The following is a 13,380-nucleotide window of genomic DNA, read 5'->3' as shown; positions in this document are numbered from 1 at the left end:
TGGGTCGAAATTGAGCTTTTATTCAATTTTCAAAGCATGATCCTGGACATTCCTTAAACGTTGTAGATAATCTATTTATACAATTTTGAAGCCTTATTATCCTTTATATTTATTTTAAACATTTGATGACTGCATAAAGTACTTTTATTACATTAAATAGTATTCTTTTAAACCCCTCGCTCTAATGTTTTAGAATATAGTCATATTTCAGTACATAAATGTGCAGTGGTGCTAAGATTTTTTACATTTATTAATTTTTAAACGCATTTTTAAAACCATCAGTATAATTTATATCGACATTATTATAGTAAAATATTTACGATAAAAAATTATATTGATAATCTCTGTGATCCCAAATTTGACAAGAATTAGGCATTTTATTATTCAAAAAATGGGCAAGATTAACACATTTGAAGATAATTCTAAAGATACTGATTATAAGCTATGTCTTTGACCATTCAAGTGTGATAAACATCCTACGAATAATGATTGCTTTATAATAATTATTGACCTAAGAATAAGGTAGTATTTTTTTGAAATACGCCACTTCTTTTGGCAATCCCCAGTGGTTAAGCTACAACATACGGCCGTAGCCATAAATTGACAAACTATAATTAAAGTACGGACTAAAATGATGTTAACGCGCGTGTTCGAACATGTACCTAACCGATTTTTTTAAAACTATATAAATTAAAATTATATAAATAAATTATCTACAACGTTTAAGGTTTGTCCAGGATCATGCTTTGAAAATAGAACAAAAGCTCCATTTTGACCTACGCTGAGAATGTCCCCCCTTAAGAGCTTTTATATTATATTATATTATATTATATTATATTATATTATATTATATTATATTATATTATATTATATTATATTATATTATATTATATTATATTATATTATATTATATTATATTATATTATATTATATTATATTATATTATATTATATTATATTATATTATATTATATTATATTATATTATATTATATTATATTATATTATATTATATTATATTATATTATATTATATTATATTATATTATATTATATTATATTATATTATATTATATTATATTATATTATATTATATTATATTATATTATATTATATTATATTATATTATATTATATTATATTATATTATATTATATTATATTATATTATATTATATTATATTATATTATATTATAGACAACTGAGGCGTGTATATTTAAAAATACTCAAGTCCATATCTGGTTAAAATCCAACAAAGATTACATTCGATATTCAATATTATGTAATATTACTAATGACATTAAATATTACACAATAAAGGTATTATAATGATCTGTAAATTCCAAAAGTATATGATAAAGAACTTATTATCTCTTTTATTGAATTAACTATCAATTATAGTAGAAATGCATTGTATTATTAATTTATAGAATACGCAAATTTTACCATACTGATTTCACTTTTATTAAACCACTCACACCAATTTTATCCGCCTCTGAGGGACATTTTCAACTAATATATTATACAACAAAACAGCCATTTATATTAAACAAAATCAAAAAGAAACAAAAACATTCACAAATACATTTAAGTAGACTAACAAACAATAGTATCACATTTGGTAATTTAAATTAATAAGACGAAGGCATTTGCGATTGAACCAAATGTGCTATGATGATAAATTCTGTTTTAATTTGTATTAATTCTTTTAAGACAGTAAGGCCCATTTCAGATGGGACACCAGTGTCGCGCTCGATATAATATAAGAGGCCTTTGTATTCGAATAAAAGGGCCTTTGTATTATGCTTATGAACGCGCCAGAGCTAATGAGTCAACGCATAATTTTGCGCTATAAATTAGAACATAAAACTGGCTGCGGTAATAAAAACAAGACGTGTATCGGCGACTTGAGAATATACGTACGTAATATGCGGAAAAGTGTACCGGACACGCGTTGACTCATTAGCTCTGGGGCATTCATAAACATAATACGAAGGCCCTTTTATTCGAATACAATGGTCTCCTATATTATATCGAGCGCGACACCGAAGTCCCGTCTGAAACAGGCCTAAGTTTTGCCTTACTGGCTTCCTTAAATTTAATTGCTAATAATTATGATTGCCATTCACAAGTCTCGAAGTCTCGAAGTCAAATTCAAAAACTAGAACAGTAAAGAAGCGTGTGAGTGAACACGAGAGAGCATACCGACTCAAACATTACACGATGTCGGCAATTGCCGAGCACTCGATGGATACAGGGCACAAATTTGACTTCGAGACCAAAATATTGGGTCGGAATAAAGGATATTTCGCACGATTGGTAAAGGAGGCCATTGAAATCCACAGAAACCCTGATAATATTAATAGGGATGATGGATTACGATTAAAAACGTCATGGCTTCCGGCACTATCAGCAAAATCTAATATTCGAGCCGGTATCCCCGGTCGTAATAATTGACAGATTACTCTGAGCAACGTTTGCTCTTAGATAATCGGATTCCTTTTGACATTCTAAGAGCAACGTTTACATTCACATACCTACACTACATTTCATCATAAAACATATCTCTTGATAATGGCCTCTGCAACGAGCCCGAAACGTCGAGTAAAGAAGGAAGAAGGAGACACGGTGAAAACCCAAGAATATACTACGACGCAATAATCCTATTGGTAAAATATTCTGAGTTGGAACTGCCGCTTTGGAGTTTGTTTCTTATTTCCGTGTTCTTCCTCATTTAGAATTATTATTATTCTCGAATATCTCAGCACGAGAGAGATACGAACGACTGAATACATTATTATTTATAAGTTTATGAATTTTATTTGCAGAAATCGCTGGGGAAAATTCATAGCAGTGGATGAGAGAGCGATTCGACTATATTAACTTTATTTCATTCTGTCTCACTCGTAAAACAAAATGTAGATCAAAGGAAAAATGCAAATTACAGTTCGTTACAAGAATACAAATTGCAATATATAGAGTTATATTTTATTACCCTAACTGTCACAAAAAAATTATGCGTTCGCAATATAAATATTTCAACACAATGATATTGCGATATCCCGCATCGTAACCAAACAGCCCGGCTAAGCAAGCTACAACAGTACGGGTACAAGCACACGATAACCGATTGTGAGTACCAAAGTCGCAGTGACTGTTAGGTGAGTATCACACTAGTGGCTATAGCGGCAGAGAGCATTAAAAGCCATTAGTTAAAATTTGTCGCAATTAAATATTACGCCTTTAGCATAATGGTCTATGTGCACGGGCGCGATACCCGAAAGATGCTGGTGCCTTACTTTTTTCAAAAAGATTTTTTCTACTGGTTATAATAAGTGTTTTCAAAATTACGTATGTTCAATAATTAGAATGTTGCATTCTTAAATCTTGTGAATTATTCGTTGCATAAAAAAATAGTTAATTAAATATTTTTTATGTTTACTGTTTCAGCTGGCAATCCCGCAGAAAACCTTTGACGACCCCACTTGGGGTCCCGACCCATAGGTTGGGAACCCGTGCTATAGTCTATCCGCCATTAGAAGTCAGATAGCGAAATTGGATATTGACTACTTGTATCTTCTTAATTGGTATCATTATTAAAATACAACCCAAGAACACTACAAATAAAATATGTAAACCGTTAAAATTGAAATGCCACCGACGCTTGTAAAATGTTACATCTTATTATACTAAATTCAATTAATTGGTCACTGCGCGAGAGAAATCTCAAAGCGGGACAGCATGTATATGCCATCTATATGCCATTCTAAGTTGTGGAATTAGATGAAATCTTAGTTATAGCCTATAGATAGAGTATAAAAGTTCAACCTGAACGAAGAAAATCCATATAATCACTACTTAATTCATCAAATATGCGATACAGATAGAGTTAGGTATTTCCCGTGAAAATCTCAATCTCGAGATTCGGGATTTTCCGAAATGATGAAATTTTGAATTCTCTAGATTCGCGATTTCCAAAAAATAGTTCTCGAGAATTCTCGAGATATCAGGAGATTAAAAAATAAACCTGTAAAAATCCTAAAATCAGTGTAAAAACAGACACTTTTTTTTTTTTTTAATGTAAGAAGACAAACAAAATAGAAGTAGGAAAACAAAAATAATTCAAAACATTATTTATTAAAATAGAATTTTTAAAAAAAAACACAGACTGTCAATCGCTGCGTCTGACAATCGCGTACGCTTTTGAGACACTAAATTCTGCAATGTTGCAAACATTGCGCTCATTTTGAAGTCGACGTTGGCTTAATTGTGTTAAATGCCCCGATCAGTTTTTGAACGTTTTGTGTTTCTGTCCACTTTTTTCATATAGAAAATAGTTTTTTCAATGAATATTTAATAATAAAGAAATCCCGAATCCTGAGAAAAGATTCTCGAGATCCGGGATTTCCCGAAATGTTAAAAACTTAAATACTCGAGATTCGGGATAGAAAATCTCGAAAATTTCTCGAGAATTCCCGTCGGGAAATTCCCAAAACCCAATTATAGATACGGGCAAAGCAGACTGTAGAAAGATAACGGTGTCAAATTAAACATGTTCATTGACTAATTGGGACAATCATATTTTAGATTAATAATAAATAAATAGACACGATCACATTACATTTTTAGCACAATTAATCACGAAAATCAAAATAGTCAATAATGGCAAGTAAAAAATGGTTACATGTAAGTTGTACGTGTGCAGTTCATCGTGGGACACTTATTCGTGCGCCGCAGTACGTGAAACATGAGTTTGTATAACATTTCATCAAATGACGAGTTCTTCGGTGAACATTTCACCGTGGAATACATTTGTACGTATCTTACAAAATGCGGCGACAGTTTGCAAATAGTACTGTTCCAATTAGATTAACCCTAACTTAACCTAACCTTGTAAAGACATCTCATAAAATTCGCCACATGTTGTAGCATACGTACAAATATACTACACGGTGAAATGTTCAACGAAGAACTCGTCATTTGATTAAATGTTACACGAACTCACGTTTCACGTACTGCGGCGCACGAATAAGTGTCCTGAGGTGAACTGTTTACGTAAAAATTACCGAATACGGTAAAAAATAGGTATTAAACATAACACGGTGCGACTATCCGCAGAATATTAAAACATATTATAATATTATAACAAAATTATCTTTGTAGGGCGCTGCATTAATATTGTGTAATAAGAGAAACATATAATATAACACGATTATTGTTATTTTTGTCTCTACCTGGCAAGAAATCCAATAATAATTATCGAAAAACACTTGTAACAGTTTTCAAAAAGACTTATTTTCCTTTTGTATTTCAATTTTCTTTTTGCATGCGTACTGTTTTTTCAATAGAGGGAGATAACTAGGCCAATTGCTTATAGAAGCAGTTTGTTTCGACGAGATTCTCCTCTTAATTTTTGTATTGTATTACCTCCGATAAATATTTTATAGTAGTCAATATTAATGACACGAATCTGGAGTGATGAAATCCTTCAATGGTTTTAAGATGTCCTACGCGGCACGCATAGGGATGAAATCCGTTTCGAATCACTGAGCATATCCATCACATCTATGTTATGCCGCATGTGTGGAATCTCTGGAAGATTTTATGTCATCCATTAGCAGTGGCGAAGGGTGACTTTTGGAAAGAGGTAGGCTGTGGAGATCTAATAAAAAGAACACACTATTGTCAGGTATATTTACGAGAAAAAAGAAGATAATGCGATATTACTACTAACGAATGACAACGACACACTAATTTAATGAAACTTCAAAAACTCACTGACGACATAAAATTAATCAGTTTAAATTACGTTAATTATAAATTTTTTCAAAATATTTATACACTTCAAAATCATTAGATAAAAGTTCTTTTTATTTTTAAAAACAGTCTATATTTATTAATATTCGATTAAACACCATAGAAATTGTTTTTTTTAAATTATGTAATTATCAATTATTTAGTTTTAGGCTCTGCGATCGGAGCTTACATTGTTCATACAATTCGACTGGGCGGGGCTACGTGACGTAAAGTCCATATGAAAAAAATTGAGAATTATTTTAAACACAATCCGACCTTTATTTACGTCAAGACAGATGGCGCGCTGTGGTGTATTTTTTAAAACCTTTGGAGATTGTTTTGTAATTATTTGTATAATACATTCCTAGACAAACGGCATCTCTCGTTGGCAAAATAAATTATTTTATAGAATATATAATCAAATGATTATATAAATAAGTCAATATACAATTAAAAAATATTTTTCTTAAGAAGGTAGGCTTCAAATAATCGCCTAGTATGGAGTATTCGCCACTGTCCATTAGTGATGATTGATGAAAATACATTGCTCCGGATTTAGATTTAGCTATTTTGACATTTTTTTAAAATTTGAATAAACTATTTTATACCCTGTCATCTTAGAAGACAAGTGAATAAATAACATCAGCTGAGGTTGAGGTTGATCGACTATTTATGAAGGTCTTCCCTATTAACGTAACTCTGCCATTCTAACAAACTCAATCAATTCGCTTTTTTAGGATAATTTAGGTCGGTTCTGTGATCATTTTGTGCCGCTTTGGTACCATTCGGGTCGACAGCATATATTATTATATTATAACAATGATAGGTAGTTCAATACTTTAGAATTGATAGTTTTACTCTAATTCAATTAATCAACGCTACTCAAATCGAGCAGATCAGTAACTACCCACGTCTATCTTGGACAATAAATGTTAATTGACGGTGGTCTGTATGACGAGATTTCTTGCAGAATCAAACTCGCATAAAGTGCATTTTAGCGCGTGAGTAGTATTTTATAAAGTAACCTCCCATTGAGACTTAAGCGTGAAGTATCCAACAAATATGTTCAACCGACGCTCGCTTGTGTGTGTGAAACATGGAGTCTTAATGTAATAGAAATCCAAAAATTATAAGTAGTGCGACGTGGCATGGAAATATACATGCTGGGAATAATAGGGAAAGGTCACAAAAGAAACCAATGGATAAGGAAGCAGACAATAGTACGCAATGTGATAGAGGTCGCTAAACAGATGAAATGGGAAGGTTGGACATGTCGATCAGCAAATAGATAACCGCTGGAGAAATGTGATACAGTTGTACCCAAGGGGAGTCACTAAGCGTCGGACAAACTTATAAATTTTGATGGATGTACGTGGCAGCGAAGAACTAAGGACTGAGAAGAGTGGTGGGAGCTAGAGGAGGCTTTCATATAGCATTGGATCGACCCCGGCTGATGTTGATGATTCCAATTCAATACTAGTACTTACCAATACTTTTACTTTGATATAACTTCACTAAATTGATATAACGCGCTATCAAATTACCAATAATGAATTCTCCGACGAATTAATGATACGATTGCATGACAAAATTTGATTAACAATCTTTCGTTAGAGATTAATCACAATGAGATGTCTCTCACATTGTAATATTATGTAACGCTCATAATACAAAGTTAGTCGTCACTTCAGACAAATGCCTTTAAATCCACTAAAAATAAAAAGGATTTCAAGTTATACACAATTAATTTTTTTATAGACATCATTTTTTTTAAATAAATGTAAAAATCATTAAAATTATGAATTAGCCTAAAATATTTACATTATGTACCTATATTAAACAAAACTTAACAAACCAAATTTTAGCAATAAAAATGACCGTAAAATAAAAATGTGCAATAATAAGATGGGATCCAAGATTATCTTTGATAATATATTATTATAATAAAAAATATTTATCTTTTAAAATGTTGTTAGAAACGTATTTTATTAAGGGGGGACATGCTCGTCGAAGGTCAAAATTGAGTTTTTATTGTATTTTCAAACCATGATCCTGGACACTCCTTAAACGTTGTAGATAATCTATTTATATAATTTTGAAGCCTTATTATCCTTTATAATTATTTTAAACATTTGATGACTGCATAAAGTATTTTTGTTACATAAAATAGTATTCTTTTAAACCTCTCGCTCTAATGTTTTAGAATATAGTCATATTTCGGTACATAACTGTGCATTGGTGTTAAGATTTTTTACATTTATTAATTTTTAAACGCATTTATAAAACCATTAGCATAATTTATTACGAGATAATTTTTGTAAAATATTCACGATAAAAAATTATATTGATAATCTCTGTGATCCCAAATTTGACAAGAATTATGCATTTTATTATTCAAAAAATCGGCAAGATTAACAAATTTGAAGATGATTCTAAAGATATTTATTATAAGCTATGTCTTTGACCATTCAAGTGTAATAAACATCTTATGAATAATGATTGCTTTATAATAATTATTGAACTAAGAATAAGGTAGTGTTTTTTTGAAATACGCCATTTCTTTTGTCATTCCCCAGTAGTTAAGCTACAACATACGGCCGTAGCCATAAATTGACAAACTATAATTAAAGTAGGGAGTAAAATTATGTTAACGCGCGTGTTTGAACATGTACCTAACCAATTTTTTTTTTATTTTTTTTTAAACGGTCCCCCCACACTTTAAAATGTAAAATGTCACATATTAAAATCTTCGCAATTTTCCGCTAGGTGTCTACTAGGTGGCAGTGGCGAAGGGTGAGGTAGGCTGTTAAGATTCGACATAAATAGTGTACATAAACTTTGTCAGTCATACTTATTTGTTTTCATTTAACTAAGAATACAATTTTCAGATGGCGCTGGATAGTTTTTAAAATTCAATTAAACCCTGCCTAAACCAAACCATAATCGATAAAAATATTCTTCTATCTACACATTGTAGTCTTAGTACAATGAAAATGTTTGACTGACAGACTTTAGAGTGAACACTATTTATGTAAAATCTTAACAGCCTACCCCCACCCTTCGTCACTGCTCTATGGAGTATTCACCTTAAAGACTTCCACGCAGAAAGATGTTAAAAGTAACTCAATTCGAAATGTCTAGGATTGTTACGATCAAAACCAGATATGTGCTACGTTACAGTATGGTAACTTGTAAAGTTCGTTGACCAGAGTTATTTCCCTTCCAATTGGCACCATCAATAGCACGTTAGTTGCCAAATATATATAGATATTTTCTATCGCTTAGACGACAGTATGTAAATATACATAAGAGAAAGTCAATTGGATAAAGCCGTGGACAGTATCCATTCAGGCTCAAGTGAAGGAGTCTCAAAAAAGTCCCCATAAAGAATCGGATGGCCGACAAAGTTTGGCAAACTCTCAGCTGCATGTGTATTCGGCAGGATCTGGGTAGATGTAAGAAAATTGCCGAGCGACAAGTATTCCTGCCGACAACCCATGGTGTCCGTATTCTCCAAGTAATGGGAGAGCATTGATGTAGAAAAATATGTTATTCTAATCTAATCCTTGTTAATATTATTATAATTTATTTTAATTTTTTTGTCGAAGACTTGTATGGGGACAGTTTCCCTACGTCTCCATACCGTTTGAGAGGGTACAATATGAAATGTCCCCTTAAGCAGGTAAACGTACTTAGAATCTTTTCATTTTTTATTTCGTTGGAAATTCATGTATGCATGGCATATGTTTCTTTTGGGATAATGATGTCAACAAAAGAACCTCTCGGATAAAAAAACACGCTTTCAAAATATTGCGTCCGGAATCATTGATGGCCTATTTTATTTTACCTTACGGAGATAATAATTCGGAATAATGTATTAAAAAGGGACTATTTTTATTACATGTAAAGGACAGGAAAAAGCAAACTGAAAATATTAACAATATCCATTTATACAGTGATTGATGTATTATAATATAGTTACCTGCAGCATAATAGTGCATGCTGAAACGTGGTATTTTACCATGACCAAATACCTCGACTTTTGAGCTTTCAGAATACCTAATTAATGTGTCCAACAAATCACAGCAATACATTTATTATCTACACTAGTATCGTCGCGTAGTATCTAATCCATACCAATATACATCACTGTTCATTAAGATCAAACATAAGTGAAACGGCAAATAATTTTCAACAAATTGGGACGAAATTTCGCATTTGTCGCCAATCGCCGAGTGGCATTCGAGGTGGGAGCACGTCGATTTTTTTTGTGATGTCGTCGTAAGAATATATTTTTATATCGTATAAAGATGACTAAACAACGTTATGCATGTACTCGAAAAAGGAAACAATGAATATATTATTAATAATATAGGCTTAAGCGTTAGACTATAACGCCAACGCAAGTACACATATTGTTTTTCAATTTGTGTCTGTCAGGGTATGGACCTAATAGATTAAGCAAGTGGCTGACATCCATTTCTCGTAAAAAAAAAAACAAAATCTGTTAATATAAACCTCTACTCTGTGGAGGCCCATATTATGATCCTTTTAGGATCGGACATGGTCGAAAGAAAGAAAGAAGAATGATATAACAATAAACATAACACTAAATGGACGTATGTTGATTTTTTATGACAAATTATGTTCCGTTCGGCACGCGTCATTAGCACAATCCGCGCGTCGCATAGTTACGATCTTTTTAGACCATGCCTCAGCCGAGGCATAGCCTTAACAAAATACACAACTGTAAAAAATAGTTTTACAATAAAATATGTGATTCAAATTATAAATCAACTTTTCTTTTGTCGTTTTATTATTTTTTCTTTTATTTTATTATAACGCCCGAAGCCACGTCGGGTGAGAAGCTAATTGGTCGTATTGTTCTTGTGCAGTGTAACCATTTTTCGCCTCAAATCCTTTTGTGTTCATCAAAATACCGACAGGTGAAAGGTTCACCACGAACCTGTTTAAGAGCTTTTCCAGTCGCGCTTTATGCGCGAGTATCAAATGAAATCCATACTCCACCTAGGGATACCCCATTTCAAAAACAGTGTCCATACCCGATTGACCAGAACGATACACTCACACACGTTGACGAGTCGCGTAATTGAGCGCGAGAATAATTGTCACCACAGTTTCTCGACTCATGCGTACTCAAGAGTCTGACGAGCGCTCGCGTTTTGCACGCCATCTGGAAAGGTTCTAGGGTTGGCGCGGCGTGTATTCGAAACGCCGTCTACACCTGTGAACATACCGCAAATTATGCTACACTCCTTACTCGGCTCGGGTAATACTCGCAGATGTGTGCAGAGCATAATACCGGACGTGAATCTTAGTTTAATCCAAACTCTGATAAATTCGTTTATTTTCCAACAAATAGCTGGTATTTTTGATTAAATATCAAATTATACAAGATCAAAAGTACTTTAGTAAGAGATTAATAGTCGTTTACAAATAGGTCCCATAAATAAAATTTAGTGTCTATAGCATTTCTGAAAGTATGCTTTGCGTCTTTCACTGCTCTGTTTTCGATATGCTCCCACACAAAACGATTATGATAAATTCACAGCAATTGTATGAACGATACTATAAATTGTGATAAAAATAAACGTTGAATTGTTATTGAGCTGGTAAGTGTGACGAGGTATTATACAGTATACTCAGTGTTGCCATCTTTTTCTATGCTGATTATAGTACAAAGGCGTAAAAATTATAGTATTTCTACAAAATATATAGTACAGGAACATTTTTCGTCTTGAATCCTTTAAAATTATAGTATTTTGGTATATTTGGCGTAAAATTATAGTATTTTACATTTTTCGCAGAATTAAAATTATTAGTTAATTAATTAATTAATTATAGTACAATACTATAAAATTATAGCATTGTACTATAATTATAGTACGGTTGGCATCACTGAGTATACTCTCCAATTAGAAGTAAATGAGGGTCTAGGATGCTTTGGCGCCGGGACAACTGGACGTCATATAATTCGAAATTAAATAGACGTTATATACTTATAGGTACTTTTAAAGAAAATATTTAATATTATTATTTGTATTTAAATTATTATATTATGATTTAATAGTTGGTGAGAATTTAAATATGCACTCGTAAATAATGATTTAATCGTGCATATGTTTAAGTTCGAACGAAAAAAGAGTTTTTTTTATTTTATATAAAATAGGCATGGTAATTCTCAGTCCGCAATAAAAATTTATAATATTAAAAAATATAAAATTTAAAATTATCAATATAAGTTTTTATCACAAATATTTCACTATAATAATGTCGACATAAATTATACTGATGGTTTTATAAATGCGTTTAAAAATTAATAAATGTAAAAAATCTTAACACCACTGCACATTTATGTACTGAAATATGACTATATTCTAAAACATTAGAGCGAGAAGTTTAAAAGAATACTATTTTATGTAATAAAAATACTTTATGCAGTCATCAAATGTTTAAAATAAATATGAAGGATAATAAGGCTTCAAAATTATATAAATAGATTATCTACAACGTTTAAGGAATGTCCATGATCATGCTTTCAAAATAGAATAAAAGCTCCATTTCGACCCACGCTGAGCATGTCCCCCCTTAAGTGTAAAATGAATTAAAACTACTAAGTAGTAGATAGAAACTGATTAAAATTCCTCGTCTACGTTCTGTATACGTGTCTACGACAGTGTGGCGTGCAATTGTCCTGGCGTCCAGTTGTCCCATTCCCGTAAATGACGTAGAAATTTCTCTATATAAATGAGCAGGGGATGGATATACCGGTACTCTAATTGTGCGCAGGAGTAATGGGCTCCAAAAAATATTAAGGCAAAAACCAAAACAATGGCAACAACGTCTAAACATAAGATAAAATACTACTTACTTACTTAAACTGGTGCAACAAAGCATTTAAGCATATGACCGACTGCAAAGAGAGACCTCCCATTGTACCTTTAGCGTAAAGTGTTCAACCAGTGTGTGCTACCAGTGCTCATGTATGCATATAAAAATGGACCCGTACTGTAAAAGAAATGGGAAAGGTACGAGTAACGCAACGTAGTCTGGGAAAGTGCATGTTGGGCATAACGCGGAAACATCACAAAAGAAACTAATGGATAAGTAAGCAGACAAGAGTACGCGATGTGATAGAGAGGATGGGAGAGGTCACTAAGCAGATGAAATGGCAATAGATTGGACATGTCGCTTGACGACAAATGTCCACTATTATGGTTTGGCTTATTGAGAGTTAAATAATTGAATTTTACTAACGAACCATCTGCGAATTTGTATTAATTCAATGAAAATTAAAAAAAAAAAATTAATTATTTAATAAGACTAAAATCTACAATATTACACCACACCACCAACACTGCCCTGCTTAGTAAAAAGACAGTACCTATTTTGGTTTTCGTAAAGTCAGAGAACCCAAGTTTTAAACCATACTTTCTCTTATTATTATGTAAAATTATATAATTGTTTTGACATAATAAATCATCACAAATCGACACGTCTGTTTAGAGATTATGTCAAAAAAACAACAATTTTACATAATATTAGAGAAAAAGTAGTTTAAAACTTG

Source organism: Rhyacophila brunnea, unplaced genomic scaffold (genome assembly GCF_057557595.1).
Source record: "Rhyacophila brunnea isolate RB1 unplaced genomic scaffold, BYU_Rbru_1.0 scaffold_14, whole genome shotgun sequence".
Classification (NCBI taxonomy): Eukaryota; Metazoa; Arthropoda; class Insecta; order Trichoptera; family Rhyacophilidae; genus Rhyacophila; species Rhyacophila brunnea.
The sequence above is the reverse complement of the archived record's forward strand: the minus strand, read 5'-3'. Positions refer to the sequence as shown.